Consider the following 15,294-nt stretch of genomic DNA (forward strand, 5'->3'; position numbering starts at 1 on the left):
TATTCAATGAGATAGAGCTTTGCTTTCTACAGATAACTACTGAAATGAGAAAAATGCTGTGGCATTTGATAGAAACTTAGCAAAATTAGAATTTTTCAGAGAAATTCAAATGTTTCTTGTTAAAATAAGTGAGTAAACTGCCTGAAAAAACAATGTCATTCGCTACAACTAACCATCTCTCTGTGAGGTACCTGTGATTCTTGTCAGCAGTACTGAACAACTACTTGTAGGACTTGGGTACTGAGGTTTCACATTTTTGGGCTTTATACAGTTTCTGTTCCTTTGTCTATATTGCTTTCAAGTTGCCTAGTAAACTCCTACTGCTATTCAAGACTTAGCTCAAACAATTTTATGTCTGGGAAAACCTTGCTGAGTCATTCAGGCAAAATGAGCTCTAATCATACTTTATACATTCCTTCACTATCACCGTCTGCTTGTTGTATGCCTACTACCTTACATGGTGCCTAACACACATAGGAGTCCCATGGTTTTTGGCTGAATGAATGAAGCACTGATTAACTTATCTAGATGTAAGGAGATGGAAAAGGGAGACTAGGGCCTAGAGTGATTTTTTTAATGTTTATTTATTTTTTAGAGAGAGAGAGAGAGAGAGAGAATCAGGCTCTGTGCTTCTGTGCTGAGAGCAGAGAGCCTGATGAGGGATTCAAACTCACAAACCACGAGATCATAATCTGAACTGGAGTCAGACACTTAATCCACTGAGCCACCCAGGTGCCCTGATTTTTTATTTAAAAAATGTAGCTTCCTAAATGTACAACTTAAAGGGTATCATGTGTAATAGGCCACATAATGGCCCCCAAAGATATCCAGGTGTTAATCCCTGAAGCCTGTATTGATTTTTGTGGGAAAAGACGGTAAAGGTGGGGAAATATGGGAAAAGGACTTGGCAGAAGTAATTAAGTTAAAGATCTTGGGGGGCTCCTGGGGGGGTTCAGTCGGTTAAGTGTCTGACTTTAGCTCAGGTCATGATCTCACAGCTTGTGAGTTTGAGCCCCAAGTCAGGCTCTGTGCTGACAGCTCAGAGCCTGGAGCCTGCTTCAGATTCGGTCTCTGTCTCTCTGCCCCTCCCCTGCTTGTGCACTATCTTTCTCTCAAATATAAATGAACATTAAAAAAAAGTTATAAAAAATAAATTAAGGCTCTTGAGATGGGGTGATTATCCTGGGTGGGCCCAACGGAGTAATCACACGATCCTTAAAAGGAGCTAGAGGGAGATGTGCCATAAGAGGGAGAAGGCAATGTAATGATGGAAGCAGTGGTAGAAAAGGTAATGAGAAGAGGGGCCATCACTCCTCCAGGACTGCAGGAGAAGAAATGCACGTTGTTTTAAGCTACCAAGTTTATGGTAAATTTTACAACAGCAATAAGAAACCAGTACACCATGGAAACCCCATTTTCCCTCTAGACATCAAAGTGTCCTTTGCAGCTAGCTCTGAGAGAGTGTCTGGAGTGGAAAGGAATCAGTACTAGTTTAGGAGCCAAAAGAACTGGGCTCAAGTTTTGACTCTACCAATTTTTAGCAAGACATTTTTGCCAGACATAGACTGAACTAGAAAGTATTATGCTAAGTGAAATAAGTCAGACTGAGAAAGATACCATATGATTTCACTCATGTGGAATCTAAAAAAAAACCAAACAAATAAACTAATAAACAAACAAACAAAAAAGCAGACTCAGGCCTATGAATATAGAAAACAAACTGATGGTTTCCAGAGGGGAGGGGGTGGAGAGATGGGCAAAATGGGTGAAAGGGAGTGGGAGATAACAAGTTTCCAGTTATGGAATAAATAAATCATGGGGATGAAAGGTACAGTGTAAGGAATATAGTCAATGTTATTGTAATAACATTGTATGGTGACATATGGTAGTTACACTTGTGGTGAGCACAGCATAATGAGAGACTTGTCAAATCACATGTTATACACCTGAAACTAATGTAACACTTTGTGTCAGCTATACTGAAAATTTTTTTTTAAAATAATATGAAAAGGTTCATTGGAAGAAAATACAACTTTCAATTACTATCCATCAACTTTATTTAGTCAATCCTCTAGTATATTTAAATCCTTCTATAAAACTTGTAATGAAAGGTTATTATTGGTAAATTTGATCACCTCATAGACAAAAATTCTAGTAATTTTTATCTAATTGGAGAAAAACAATTTTAATTGAGAATAATTTCTAAACTTTTTTGAAAATTCAAAACCAAAATTAGTGTAAGGAAATTCAATATGTTGTTAGGTTATCCTCATCACAAGGGCCCTGATAAGAGGGAGGAGACAAGAGAGTCAGAGATGAGGAGAGAACATGATGGTGGAAGCAAAAATAAGAGAGATATAAAATGTTGCTGTGTGTCCTTGAGAATGGAGAAAGGGGTCTGCGAGCCAAGGATGTGATGGCCTCTGAAATGTGGAAAAGTCAAAAGAGGGGGGAAGATGGCAGCATAGGAGGACGCTGGGCTCACCTTGTCCTGCTGATCACTTAGATTCCACCCACATCTGCCTAAATCACCCAGAAAACTGCCATAAGACTAGTAGAACAGACTCTCCAGAGCCAAGGGTAGACAAAAGGCCCACAGAAGAGGGTAGAAAGGGCAGAGAGGCGGTGCATGCTACATGGTACTGGTGGGAGGGAGCTGGGGCGGTGGAGGGGCAGCCTGCCCAGCAGGCAGAATCCCCCAGTCAGGCTTGCAAAAGCGGAGGGGCCAGACTGTGTGAGTTCTGACAGCCAGCAGGACTTAACATCTGGAATGTTATAAGTCAACAGCTCTGCTCTTGGAGAGCGGGAGGGCGAGAGGACACCGGGAGGGAGAGGTGTTGAGCCCCAGAGGATGGAGCTCAGCTCAGTGGGGAACAAAGGCACTGGCCAGCGCCATCTCCCTCTCCCATCCCCCAGCTGAAATCCCAAAGGGAACCAGTTCCCGTCACCAAATTTGCTTGCGCTGCGCAAACACCCAACACTGTGCTTCTGCGGATCCATCCCTCCAATGGGTCTGCCTCCCTCCTGGTGCCACAGGGCTCCTCCCGAAGCAGACCACCGAAGGCAAAGTGAGCTGAGTCTGCCATTCCTGCCCCTATGCACCTTGCGGATCCACCCCAGCTAATATGCCAGATCCCAATGAAGCAGCACCACAGCCTGGCAGTGTGTAGGTAGCCCAGACAGGGGCCACACCACTCCACAGTGAGTCCTGTCCCTGGGAGAGGGGAAGATAAGGTACACACCAGTCTGACTGTGGCCCAGCGGTGGGCTGGGGGCAGACATCAGGTCTGACTGCAGCCCCACCCACCAGCACAAGTTAGTCCAGACAGCACAGGAGAAGAGCCCTGCAGTTTGGCGCCACCCCAGGGACTATCCAAAATGATGAAACAGAAGAATTCTCCTCAAAAGAAACTCCAGGAAGTAGTGACAGTTAATGAATTGATCAAAAACGATTTAAGCAATATAATGGAACAAAAATTTAGAATAATAGTAATAAAATTAATCGCTGGGCTTGAAAAGAGTATAGAGGACAGCAGAGAATCTATTGCTACAGAGAGCAAGAGACTAAGAAATAGTCATGAGGAGCTAAAAAATGCTACAAATGAGGTGCAAAATAAAATGAAGGAGGCCATACCACGGATTGAAGAAGCAGAGGAGAAAATAGGTGAATTAGAAGATAAAATTATGGAAAAAGAGGAAGCTGAGAAAGAGAGATAAAAAAATCCATGAGTATGAGGGGAGAACTAGAGAACTAAGTGATAAAATCAAACGGCACAATATCCATATAATAGGAATTCCAGAAGAGGAAGAGAGAAAGGGGCTGAAGGTGTACTTGAACAAATCATAGCTGAGAACTTCCCTGATCTGGGGAAGGAAAAAGGCATTGAAATCCAAGAGGCACAGAGAACTCCCTTCAGACGTAACTTGAATCGATCTTCTGCATGACATATCATAGTGAAACCGGCAAAATCCAAGGATAAAGAGAAAATTCTGAAAGTAGCTAGGGATAAACTTGCCCTAACATATAAAGGGAGACCCATAAGACTAGTGGCAGACTTATCTACTGAAATTTGGCAGGCCAGAAAGGAATGGCAGGAAATCTTCAACGTGACGAACAGAAAAAATATGCAGCCATGAATCCTTGATCCAGCAAGTCTGTCATTCAGAATAGGAGAGATAAAGGTCTTCCCAAACAAACAAAAACTGAAGGAATTCATCACCACTAAACGAGCCCTACAAGAGATCCTAAGGGGGATTCTGTGAGTGAAATGTTGCAAGGACCACAAAGTACCAGAGACATCACTACAAGCATGAAACCTACAGACATCACAATGACTCTAAACCCATATCTTTCTATAATAACACTGGACTAAATGCTCCAACCAAAAGACATAGGGTATCAGAATGGATAAAAAAACAGGACCCATCCATTTGCTGTCTGCAAGAGACTCATTTTAGACCTGAGGACACCTTCAGATTGAAAGTGAGGGGATGGAGAACTATCTATCATGCTACTGAAAGATGGAGTAGCCATACTTATATCAGAAAAACTAGACTTTAAATTAAAGGCTGTAACAAGAGATGAAGAAGGGCATTATATAATAATTACAGGGTCTATCATCAGGAAGAGCTAACAATTATAAAGGTCTATGCACCGAATACGGGAGACCCCAAATATAGAAAACAATTAATCACAAACATAAGCTACTTTATTAATAAGAATGTGGTAATTGCAGGGGATTTTAATACTCTACTCACAACAATGGATAGATCATCTAGACACAGGGTCAATAAAGAAACAAGGGCCCCAAATGATACATTGGATCAGATGGACTTGACAGATATATTTAGAACTCTGCATCCCAAAGCAACAGAATAGACTTTCTTCTCGAGTGCACATGGAACATTCTCCAAGATAGATCACATACTGGGTCACAAAACAGCCCTTCATAAGTATACGAGAATTGAGATCATACCATGCACACTTTCAGACCACAATGCTATGAAGCTTGAAATCAACCACAGGAAAAAGTCTGGAAAACCTCCAAAAGCATGGAGAACACCCTATTAAAGAATGAATGGGTCAACCAGGCAATTAGAGAAGAAATTTAAAAATATATGGAAACAAATGAAAATACAAGAATCCAAATGCTTTGGGATGCAGCAAAGGCAGTCCTGAGAGGAAAATACATTGCAATCCAGGCCTATCTCAAGAAACAAGAAAATCCCAATACAAAATTTAACAGCACACCTAAAGGAACTAGAAGCAGAGCATCAAAGACACCTCAAACCCAGCAGAAGAAGAGAAATAATAAAGATTAGAGCAGAAATAAACAATATAGAATCTAAAAAAACTGTAGAGCAGATCAATGAAACCAAGAGTTGGTTTTTTGAAAAAATAAACAAAATTGATAAACAGCTAGCTAGGCTTCTCAAAAAGAAAAGGGAGATGACCCAAATAGATAAAATCATGAATGAATATGGAACTATTACCACCAATCCCTCAGAAATACAAGCAATTATCAGGGAATACTATGAAAAATTATATGCCAACAAACGGGACAACCTGGAAGAAATGGACAAATTCCTAAGCACCCACCCACTTCCAAAACTCAAACAGGAAGAAATAGAAAACTTGAACAGACCCATAACCAGCAAAGAAATGGAATAAGTTATTAAAAATCTCCCAACAAATAAGAGTCCAGGACCAGATGGCTTCCCAGGGGAATTCTACCAGACATTTAAAGCAGAGATAATACCTATCCTTCTCAAGCTGTTCCAAACAATAGAAAGGGAAGGAAAACTCCCAGACTCATTCTATGAAGCCAGCATTACTTTGATTCCTAAACCAGAGACCCAGCAAATAAAGAGAGCTATAGGCCAATATCCCTGATGAATATGGATGAAAATTCTCAATAAGATACTAGCAAATCGAATTCAACAGCTTACAAAAACAATTATTCACCATGATCAAGTGGGATTCATTCCTGGAATGCAGGGCTGGTTCAACATTTGCAAATCAATCAATGCGATACATCACATTAATAATAGAAAAGATAAGAACCATAGGATCCTGTCAATTGATGCAGAAAAAGCATTTGACAAAATACACCATCCTTTATTAATAAAAACCCTCGAGAAAGTCGGGATAGAAGGAACATACTTAAACATCATAAAAGCCATTTATGAAAAGTCCACAGCTAATATCAACCTCAATGGGGAAAAACTGAGAGCTTTTACCCTGAGATCAGGAACACGACACCGCTGTTGTTTAACATAGTGTTGGAAGTGCTAGCGTCAGCAATCAGACAACAAAAGGAAATCAAAGGCATCAAAATTGGCAAAAATGAAGTCAAGCTTTCACTTTTTGCAGATGGCATGATATTATACTTGGAAAACCCCATAGACTCCATCAAAAGTCTGCTAGAACTGATACATGAATTCAGCAAAGTCACAGGATACAAAATCAATGTACAGAAATCAGTTGCATTCTTATACACTAATAATGAAGCAACGGAAAGACAAATAAAGAAACTGATCCCATTCACAATTGCACCAAGAAGCATCAAATACCTAGGAATCAACCTAACCAAAGATGTAACAGATCTGTATGCTGAAAACTACAGAAAGCTTATGAAGGAAATTGAAGAAGATACAAAGAAATGGAAAAACATTCTGTGCTCATGGGTTGGAAGAATAAATATTGTTAAAATGTCAGTACTACCCAAAGCTATCTACACATTCAATGCAAACCCAGTCAAAATTGCACCAGCATTCTTCTCGAAGCTAGAACAAGCAATCCTAAAATTCATATGGAACCACAAAAGGCCCCGAATAGCCAAAGTAATTTTGAAGAAGAAGACCAAAGCAGGAGTCATCACAATCCCAGACGTTAGCCTCTACTACAAAGCTGTAATCATCAAAACAGCATGGTATTGGCACAAAAACAGACACATAGACCAATGGAATAGGATAGAAACCCCACAATTAGGCCCACAAAAGTATGGCCAACTAATCTTTGACAAAGCAGGAAAGAATATCCAATGGAAAAAAGACAGTCTCTTTAACAAATGGTGCTGGGAGAACTGGACAGCAACATGCAGAAGGATGAAACTAGACAACTTTCTTACATCATTCACAAAAATAAACTCAAAATGGATAAAGGACCTGAATGTGAGATACGAAACCATCAAAACCCTAGAGAAGAAAGCAGGAAAAAACCTCCCTGACCTCAACTGCAGCAATTTCTTACTTGACACATCCCCAAAGGCAAGGGAATTAAAAGCAAAAATGAACTATTGGGACCTCATCAAGATAAAAAGCTTCTGCACTGAAAAGGAAACAATCAACAAAACTAAAAGGCAACCAACGGAATGGGAAAAGATATTTGCAAATGACATATCGGACAAAGGGCTAGTATCCAAAATCTATAAAGAGCTCACCAAACTCCACACCCGAAAAATAAATAATCCAGTGAAGAAATGGGCAGAAAACATGAATAGACACTTCTCTAAAGAAGACATCCAGATGGCCAACAGGCACATGGAAACATGCACAACGTCGCTCCTCATCAGGGAAATACAAATCAAAACCACACTCAGGTACCACCTCATGCCAGTCAGTGGCTAAAATGAACAAATCAGGAGACTATAGATGCTGGAGAGGATGTGGAGAAATGGGAACCCTCTTGCACTGTTGGTGGGAATGCAAACTGGTGCAGCCACTCTGGAAAACAGTGTGGAGGTTCCTCAAAAAATTAAAAATAGACCTACCCTATGACCCAGCAATAGCACTGCTAGGAATTTACCCAAGGGACACAGGAGTACTGATGCATAGGGGCACTTGTACTCCAATGTTTACAGCAGCACTTTCAACAATAGCCAAATTATGGAAAGAGCCTAAATGTCCATCAACTGATGAATGGATAAAGAAATTGTGGTTTATATACACAATGGAGTACTACGTGGCAATGAGAAAGAATGAAATATGGCCCTTTGTAGCAACGTGGATGCAACTGGAGAGTGTTATACTAAGTGAAATAAGCCATACAGAGAAAGACAGATACCATATGTTTTCACTCTTATGTGGATCCTGAGAAACTTAACAGAAACCCATGGGGGAGGGAAAGGAAAAAAAGAAGAGGTTAGAGAGGGAGGGAGCCAAAATATAAGAGACTCTTAAAAACTGAGAACAAACTGAGGGTTGATGGGGGTGGGAGGGAGGGGAGGGTGGGTGATGGGTATTGAGGAGGGCACCTGTTGGGATGAGCACTGGGTGTTGTATGGAAACCAATTTGACAATAAATTTCATATTAAAAAATAAAATAAATAAAATAAAAATAAAATAAATAAAATTTAAATAAAATAAAATAAAATAAAATAAAATAATAAAATAAAATAAAATAAAATAAAATAAAATAAAATAAAATAAAATAAAATATGGAAAAGTCAAGAAAAGAAACTCTCTCCTAAGGCCTCCAGAGTATAGTCTGCCAATACATTGACTTTAGGTCTTTTGACCTCCCTATTTGAAAGATACTAAATTTGTGTTGTTTTAGGCGACTAAGCTTATAGTATTTTGTTATAGCAACACCAGAAAATTAATACCCTGAAAAAACAGACTGCCATTTTTTATGAGATGAGGAATAAATTTATTTAAAAGGTTTTATCTATAATTCTAGATTTTTTTACTTAGCATTTGCTATGAGCTATCTCTATGCTACTCTCATATTTCAGTTAATATCCAAAAGCTAAGAGATAAAGTTTGTCCAGGTTTTATTTTTGTAGCAGTTTGTTCCTATACCAATTAATAGAACTGGAATGCAGTATGTTATTTAGATGTATTTATTAGGTTTACTTTTTATTATTATAATAGAATAGAAATGCCTCCTTATTAAAAAAAAAAGATAATTTTGTCAGAATCAATGAGCTTGACTTTCCTGAGGTTAAAATGATATCTGTCCAATCAATCTATTTTATGGAATATTTATGAGCATCACATGATTATTACATCATATATTATACACTTTATTTATATAATGTAACAAATGCAAACTATATTATTCCTACTTACTCTTTGGGACTTAGGAACTGAAGTCTTCTGGTAAAATGTAAATGAGTCTCATTTGGACATTAACTTTGTACTTCAGTGCTTTGCATAGTGCCTGGCACCTAACACCTGTACACAGTTGTTGAGGGAATGAAAGAGTGGATGGATGAGTAAATGAAATTGGTGAGTAAATGAAACTGGTGCATAAAAAACAACAGAATTTTGTCACAGAGAAGGCAAATATTGGGAGGAGACAAAGCATTTGGAAAAGTTTAGGGCACAGAGTACCACCTATGATGGGAACAGAGAGCTACAGAAGTGGCTGATGCGAAAGAGATGTGTTAAATGAGAAGTGGGGCAAAGTCAGATTTCTGAATAAAGCTGACATTTGAAGAGTGACTTAAGGAGAAGGAAACTGGGCAGCAGTGGGATAGCAGTCGGAGGGACGGGAAGAAGACCAGAAAAGAGTGCTGTGGTAAAGGAAGAGAATATTTCAAAAAAGGAGGAATGACTGTCAACGTCAAGTGTCATCAGGGGATTCAAATAAAAGAAGACAGGATCTGCAGAAAGTGTCTTATTTACTGAGGTAAGTCACTAGTGGCCAGTGCTTGTAGGGATGCTGACAGGTGGGGTGGAGGAGGATGAGAGGGACTCTCCTTTCTCCTGGCTTTGAATGTTAAGCTTCATAAGCATTTTCCTGGTTCTCTTCCTGCCACATCAGCTGCCATTCTGGCTCCATTTCTGGCTCCTCCTGCTCTTCCTTACACTGATCCCAGTGCTTCCTACAGTTCAGTCCTTGGTATTATCTGGTCTGTACAGATGCATTCCTTGATAAGCTCATTTCATTCTAAATCCTCAATTGTTGGGTCTCTGGGTAACATGTTTAGTGCTGACTTCCAGCATATAACTGCTTGTGGGTGCTTTTACAAATATCCCTCAGACTAAAGTTTAATTTACCTTCCATGATCCTATCAAGTGCAGTAAACTTGGTGCCCATTCTCTTTTGGGTGTTTTCTTTCTTTCTTTCTTTCTTTCTTTTCTTTTTTAATGTTTATGTTTGAGAGAGAGAGAGAGAGAGGGAGAGAGAAAGCGTGGAAGAGGGGCAGAGAGAGAGGGAGACACAGAATCCAAAGCAGGCTCCAGGCTCTGAGCTGTCAGCACAGAGCCTGACGCAGGGCTCGAACCCACAAACCATGAGATCATGACCTGCGTCGAAGTCGGATGCTTAATCGACTGAGCCACCCAGGCACCCCTGGGTGTTTTCCTTCTAAAGTTAACTTTTGGAAACCCAGAAGAGAACAAGGTGACAGAAGGTAACTGCAGAAGACCAGACTGCACTTTGCAAGCAGAGTGTAGGGAGGCAGTATCAGAATTCAAAGTATGCTTGTTAAATAGGAAAAGTGGCTGTAATAGTTTGCTAGGGCTGCTGTACAAAGTACCACAGATCAGATGGCTTAAATAACAGAAATTTATTCTCTTACAGTTCTAGATGCTTAGGAGTTAGAGATCTAGGTGTTGGCACGATTGGTTTCTTCTGAGGCCTACTTGACTTGTAGATGTCTGCCTTCTCTCTGTCTTTGCATGGTTTTCCTTCTGTGTGTCTCTGGGTCCTAATCTCTTCTTATAAGGACACCAGTCCACCCTAATGACCCCAGTTTACCTTAATTACCTCCTAAAGACCCTATTGCCAAATATAGGCACATTCTGAGGTAGTGAAGGTTAGGATTCCAACATATAAATTTGGGGGGAACAGAATTCAGCCCAAAACAGTGGCCAAAGACAGAATGAAGCTCAGTTAAAAGGGAAAATTTTAGGTAGCAAAATAAACTCCTTGTTCAGCAGATGAAGATGGGCTGTGTATGTACAAATTGGGCAGAAAAAGTTCCTGAGGTCATTGTGAATAACGTGCTGGCCACGAGTCACTGATGTAACTCAGTAACCCAATTCCTGGATATTTAAATAGGAGAATGCAGTATAATTTGTGAGGTAGTTCATCAGTTGTGCTTTGCAGTGCTCAGTAATAAAACATCCTTTCCAATTCTGAATTCCAAACCAAGGAGGATGTGAAGGTTTGGGATTCAATTCAGAAGAGAACCACATAGAACCATATATTTTAATAATTAGTAAAGACACTGAAATTTCTCAGCCCAGGAAGAAGGAGGCTGAATAAAGAGTTATTAATGCTCTTTAACTCAAAAACGGTCACTGGGAAGACAGTGATCAGTAGTTCTCAAATCCATAACTTAGAGAGTGAAAGGATAGGAAGATTTGCCATAAATTATTTCTTAATGTTAGTAATTTTGTTGTCATAAGAAAGTATTTCTCACCAGTGTGAGTTGGTAAAAACTGCAATGGTTTGCTAACTTTAAAAATAAGAGGAGTTGTCTTTTATTTCAGGTGATTTAGCATGATTCTGCCTAAAATTATGAGCACGTGGAATATTATCATTCATTTCCTTATTCAATAAATATTTATTAAGCACCTGCCATGCTATCATGTGCCAGACACTATTCCCAACCTAGCAGTGAATCAACAAAGTCCCTGTTGTTATGCTACTTACACTAGGGAAGACAGACCACACACACGCGCGCGCACACACACACACACACACACACACACACACAGATAATGTTAGTGTTAGGCTATGAAGAAAATAAAGAAGGCAGGACAAGAGGACAGACGGTGATATGACAGATACTATGTCAGACAGTGTGGTTAGGGAAGGGATCTCTAAGAAAGAAATACTTAAGGAAAAACTCAGATGAGTCAATAATAATAGCTGATATTTTTTGAGTACTTAGTAGGTGTCGGACATTGTGCTAAGTTCTATATCATTTGATCCTCACAATAATTTATTTTACAAAAGAGAAATCGAAGCTCAGGGAAGTTCAACTTGACTAAAAACTTACACAGCTACTAAGACTCACAAGTTCTGGCTAAGTCTTGCTTTTCCCTTAGCTGTTATTAATATTAATATTAACATTAATGTTAATGGCTGAATAATGGCCCCCAAATTAATATTAACATTAATGTTAATATTAAAGTTGAGGCCCTGTTGGATATAGGGTTTTTCCTTATTTTTAATGAGTAGTACCTAGGTAATAGGTGAATTTTAAAGAACTCCAGAGTCCTATGAAATCTTTTTTTAATTTTTTTAATGTTTATTTATTTTTGAGAGAGACAGAAACAGAGACAGAATGTGTGGGGGGGGAGGGGTACAGAGAAAGGGAGACAGAATCCAGAGCAGGCTCCAGGCTCTGAGCAAGCTGTCAGCACAGAGCCTGATGCGTCTCTTGAACTCACAAACCACAAACCGCGAGATCATGACCTGAGCCAAAGTCGGACATTTAACCAACTGAGCCACCCAGGCGCCGCTGTCCTATGAAATCTTGAGTAGCATCTGCCTCTAATTTCAGAGGCATCACCAATACCAGACTCTACTGACACTGATCAAGCCCAGGAGGCCTAGGTATCAGTAGAAAGGAATGGATGAGACCTCATCGACTGGCGGAGGGGCTGGTCTTGATTAGGAGAGTGGATCGTTCATCCATGGCGATGGGGGAAGGTAGGATGTATTGGCACTGAGGCAGGTGGTGGGTAGAGATGGTGGTGGGTACTTGTAGAAGTTCTCTCCTGGTGGCTTCTTCTTTCTCAGAGAGTTAAAATAGGGAAGAGTGTTAAAAATTCAGTAAAATAAAGATTGATGTTTATTTTCTTAGTTGATAAAATGATCCTCCTTAGTGTGAAATGCCTCATCATACTTAACAGAAACCTCTCATAAGGGGAGATAGAAAAAAAATTACATCAACTACAATGCCAAAGGATAAATGGGTGAATACTATTAGTCTCATTGGTGGGTACATGGGGCCAGAGAAGGGGAGTGATTTACTCTTCCTGAGTGACTCAAGAGAAGATTTACAGAGTAAGAAAATTTGAAGTGACGCTAGAAGGCTATATATAATGGTAATGAGAAGACAGTTTTCTAAGTATTTAATATCCATAATGGTTTTATGAGAGGTAGGTATTGTTCCTGTCCCCATTACAGGCCCAGGGATTGATGTCCTTGCTCACACAGCTAGTGTGTGCAGCACTGACATAAGCTTACCTAGTTTAACTCTAGAGCCTGCTCTCTCTCAACCATTTCCCCAATCTTAACTTTTTCAAACAAATACCGTTACTATTTAAAAACCACCTTTACAACTTTGTATTTGTCCCTCTGTGGTTGTTTATGTGTGAGATGCCTGTAGGATTTTACTTGAGATGGATATTTTGATTGATCTCAACCAAGTCTGCTGATTAGGGTTGCACCGGGAGCTTTTAGAAAATTCCAAGTCCCAAGCTCTACCCTTGAGGATTCTGATTTAATTGGTCTTGATTGAGGCTCAGACATCAGTGTCTTTTAGAATCATTCCCCAGGTGATTCTAATGTGCAGCTGGAGATGAGAATCAGTGACTTAAATGAAAGAGTTCTGAGGGGTAAATATAAGAATCTGATACTTGTAATGCCATTACTTTGGGTTAACACTTTTCTCCCTTAAAATGGAAATGTTCTTTGGGGTTGGAGCAACACATTGATAAGTCCCTAGAAAGATCTCTGTGGGAGTGATTTTTATAAATTCTCCTTTCTCCTTGTGATGAGAACTTCAGGAGGGCTGGCAGTACAGTACCTGGGTCTAGAAAGGAAGTGATCATTAGGATCAGAGAAGCCAAGGTTGAACTCAAAGTCAAGGATTTGCTCTTTTCTTAGTAAAATCATTTGACATCAATTTGAATATTTCTCAATGTAATTTAATAATGGACTCCAACACTGAACCACCTGCTAAAATAATCTAATGATAACCCTAAATTAATTTCAAGATCATACATTGGGTAGTAAAGTACAAAGATGGCAAGGCTATAACTCTTCACGTAAGCAGGTGTTTTATCTCAGTGTGTCCATAGCACCTAGTATAATACTTAATACTTAGAAGTCATTCATTAAATAATGAGTGAAATTCATCACTCATCTTCCTCAATGTGAAATTATTTGCTCCAGGAGAGAAAACACGTTTGATGATTGGTTCATAGTTTTTGCCATACCATTGTAAGAACCTTCTATAATTTTCTTTATTTATTCATTTCCCTTTATTTATCCATAAATATCCATTTATTTGCCCCCATTTCAGTGACATTTAGATTGTTCCCAACTTTTTGCAAAAAAAAAAAAAAAAAAGCCTTTGTAGGTGTTTCCCTGTGCACTTACACAGGATTTTCTCTAGAATATAGCCACAGAAGTAGAATTGCTGGGTTGGTGGTATGTGCTCATCAACCTTTCATATTATTAACTAGCTTTCCAGCTTTATGCTCCAAATAATACCAAAATGCAAAATATAGAAAAGATTATCGATTTGAATTAAAATAATAAAAATTCTAAGTTACCAAATGTATAATGAACAAGCTAAAACATGTTGTAGCCTTTTTTCATTTCTTTCCAGTGCAAGTAAAATATATAATAAACGGACTCAAAACTCTAGGTTTGCCTTTTGTAATCAGCTCATAAAATGGTTAGTAGAGACCAGCTACCATCACCTGCCCTCCAACATCCTTTGTGTCTCTCTTTGCCTTAAGAAGTTGTTTTGGAGAATATTCACATCTCCAGATGGTTCTTCAGGGCAGTTTGGCTGGTGACAGTCTGGCTGACATCCAGGAAAGAATGATCTAAGACTGCAGGTGCTTATTCTGCCTTTTTTCCAAAGTTCGTTCCCAGCTCTCGGCGGGTGAGGCAACACATAGGGCAGCGTGCAGCCCCTCCCTGGCACATCTGCCTTTTCCCTCCCTGGTCATCCCCCCAGGGATGGACTAGTTTTGGCTTAATGGATGGTCAAGCTATCCTGGGCATAATTAATTCAAGAGAATTCTCACTAAGGCTGACCATACATAGATTTGCTAATTCTTTCTTTTTTTTGCAACATTTGTTGCAAGATTTTTTCCTACATATAAATTCTGGCTACATGTAAATTTCCTACATGTAAATCAAATAACTCAGTTAGAGTAGAAGGGTCTGACCACTCTCAAGGAATCCTTTGAACTTTGTATCTCCAAAAACTTTAGCTTTATAAATATTCAAGACATGTGAAATATACACATGGATGACCATATGTATTTTATGATTTAGACTCTCCTTTAACCCTGCTTGAAATTTGGGTGTACTACTCTAAGAAAAAGAAAAAAAAAGCTTAGCTCTTGTCATATTTACTTCCAGTTATG

General features: G+C 39.3%; 1 protein-coding gene and 1 long non-coding RNA gene across 12 annotated transcripts in view; both read right to left on the minus strand.

The window, feature by feature from the left end:
* The window catches only part of LMNTD1 (lamin tail domain containing 1), a 511,366-nt gene that overhangs the window by 164,870 nt on the left and 331,202 nt on the right, over window positions 1–15,294 (minus strand). The window lies entirely within an intron of this gene.
* The window catches only part of LOC122224362, a 44,280-nt gene continuing 41,350 nt past the window's right edge, over window positions 12,365–15,294 (minus strand). The window contains exon 3 of the long non-coding RNA XR_006204727.1: window positions 12,365–12,820. This is a non-coding gene — a long non-coding RNA (uncharacterized LOC122224362). The remainder of the gene's footprint in view (window positions 12,821–15,294) is intronic.

This window comes from Panthera leo, chromosome B4 (assembly GCF_018350215.1).
Source record: "Panthera leo isolate Ple1 chromosome B4, P.leo_Ple1_pat1.1, whole genome shotgun sequence".
NCBI lineage: Eukaryota > Metazoa > Chordata > Mammalia > Carnivora > Felidae > Panthera > Panthera leo.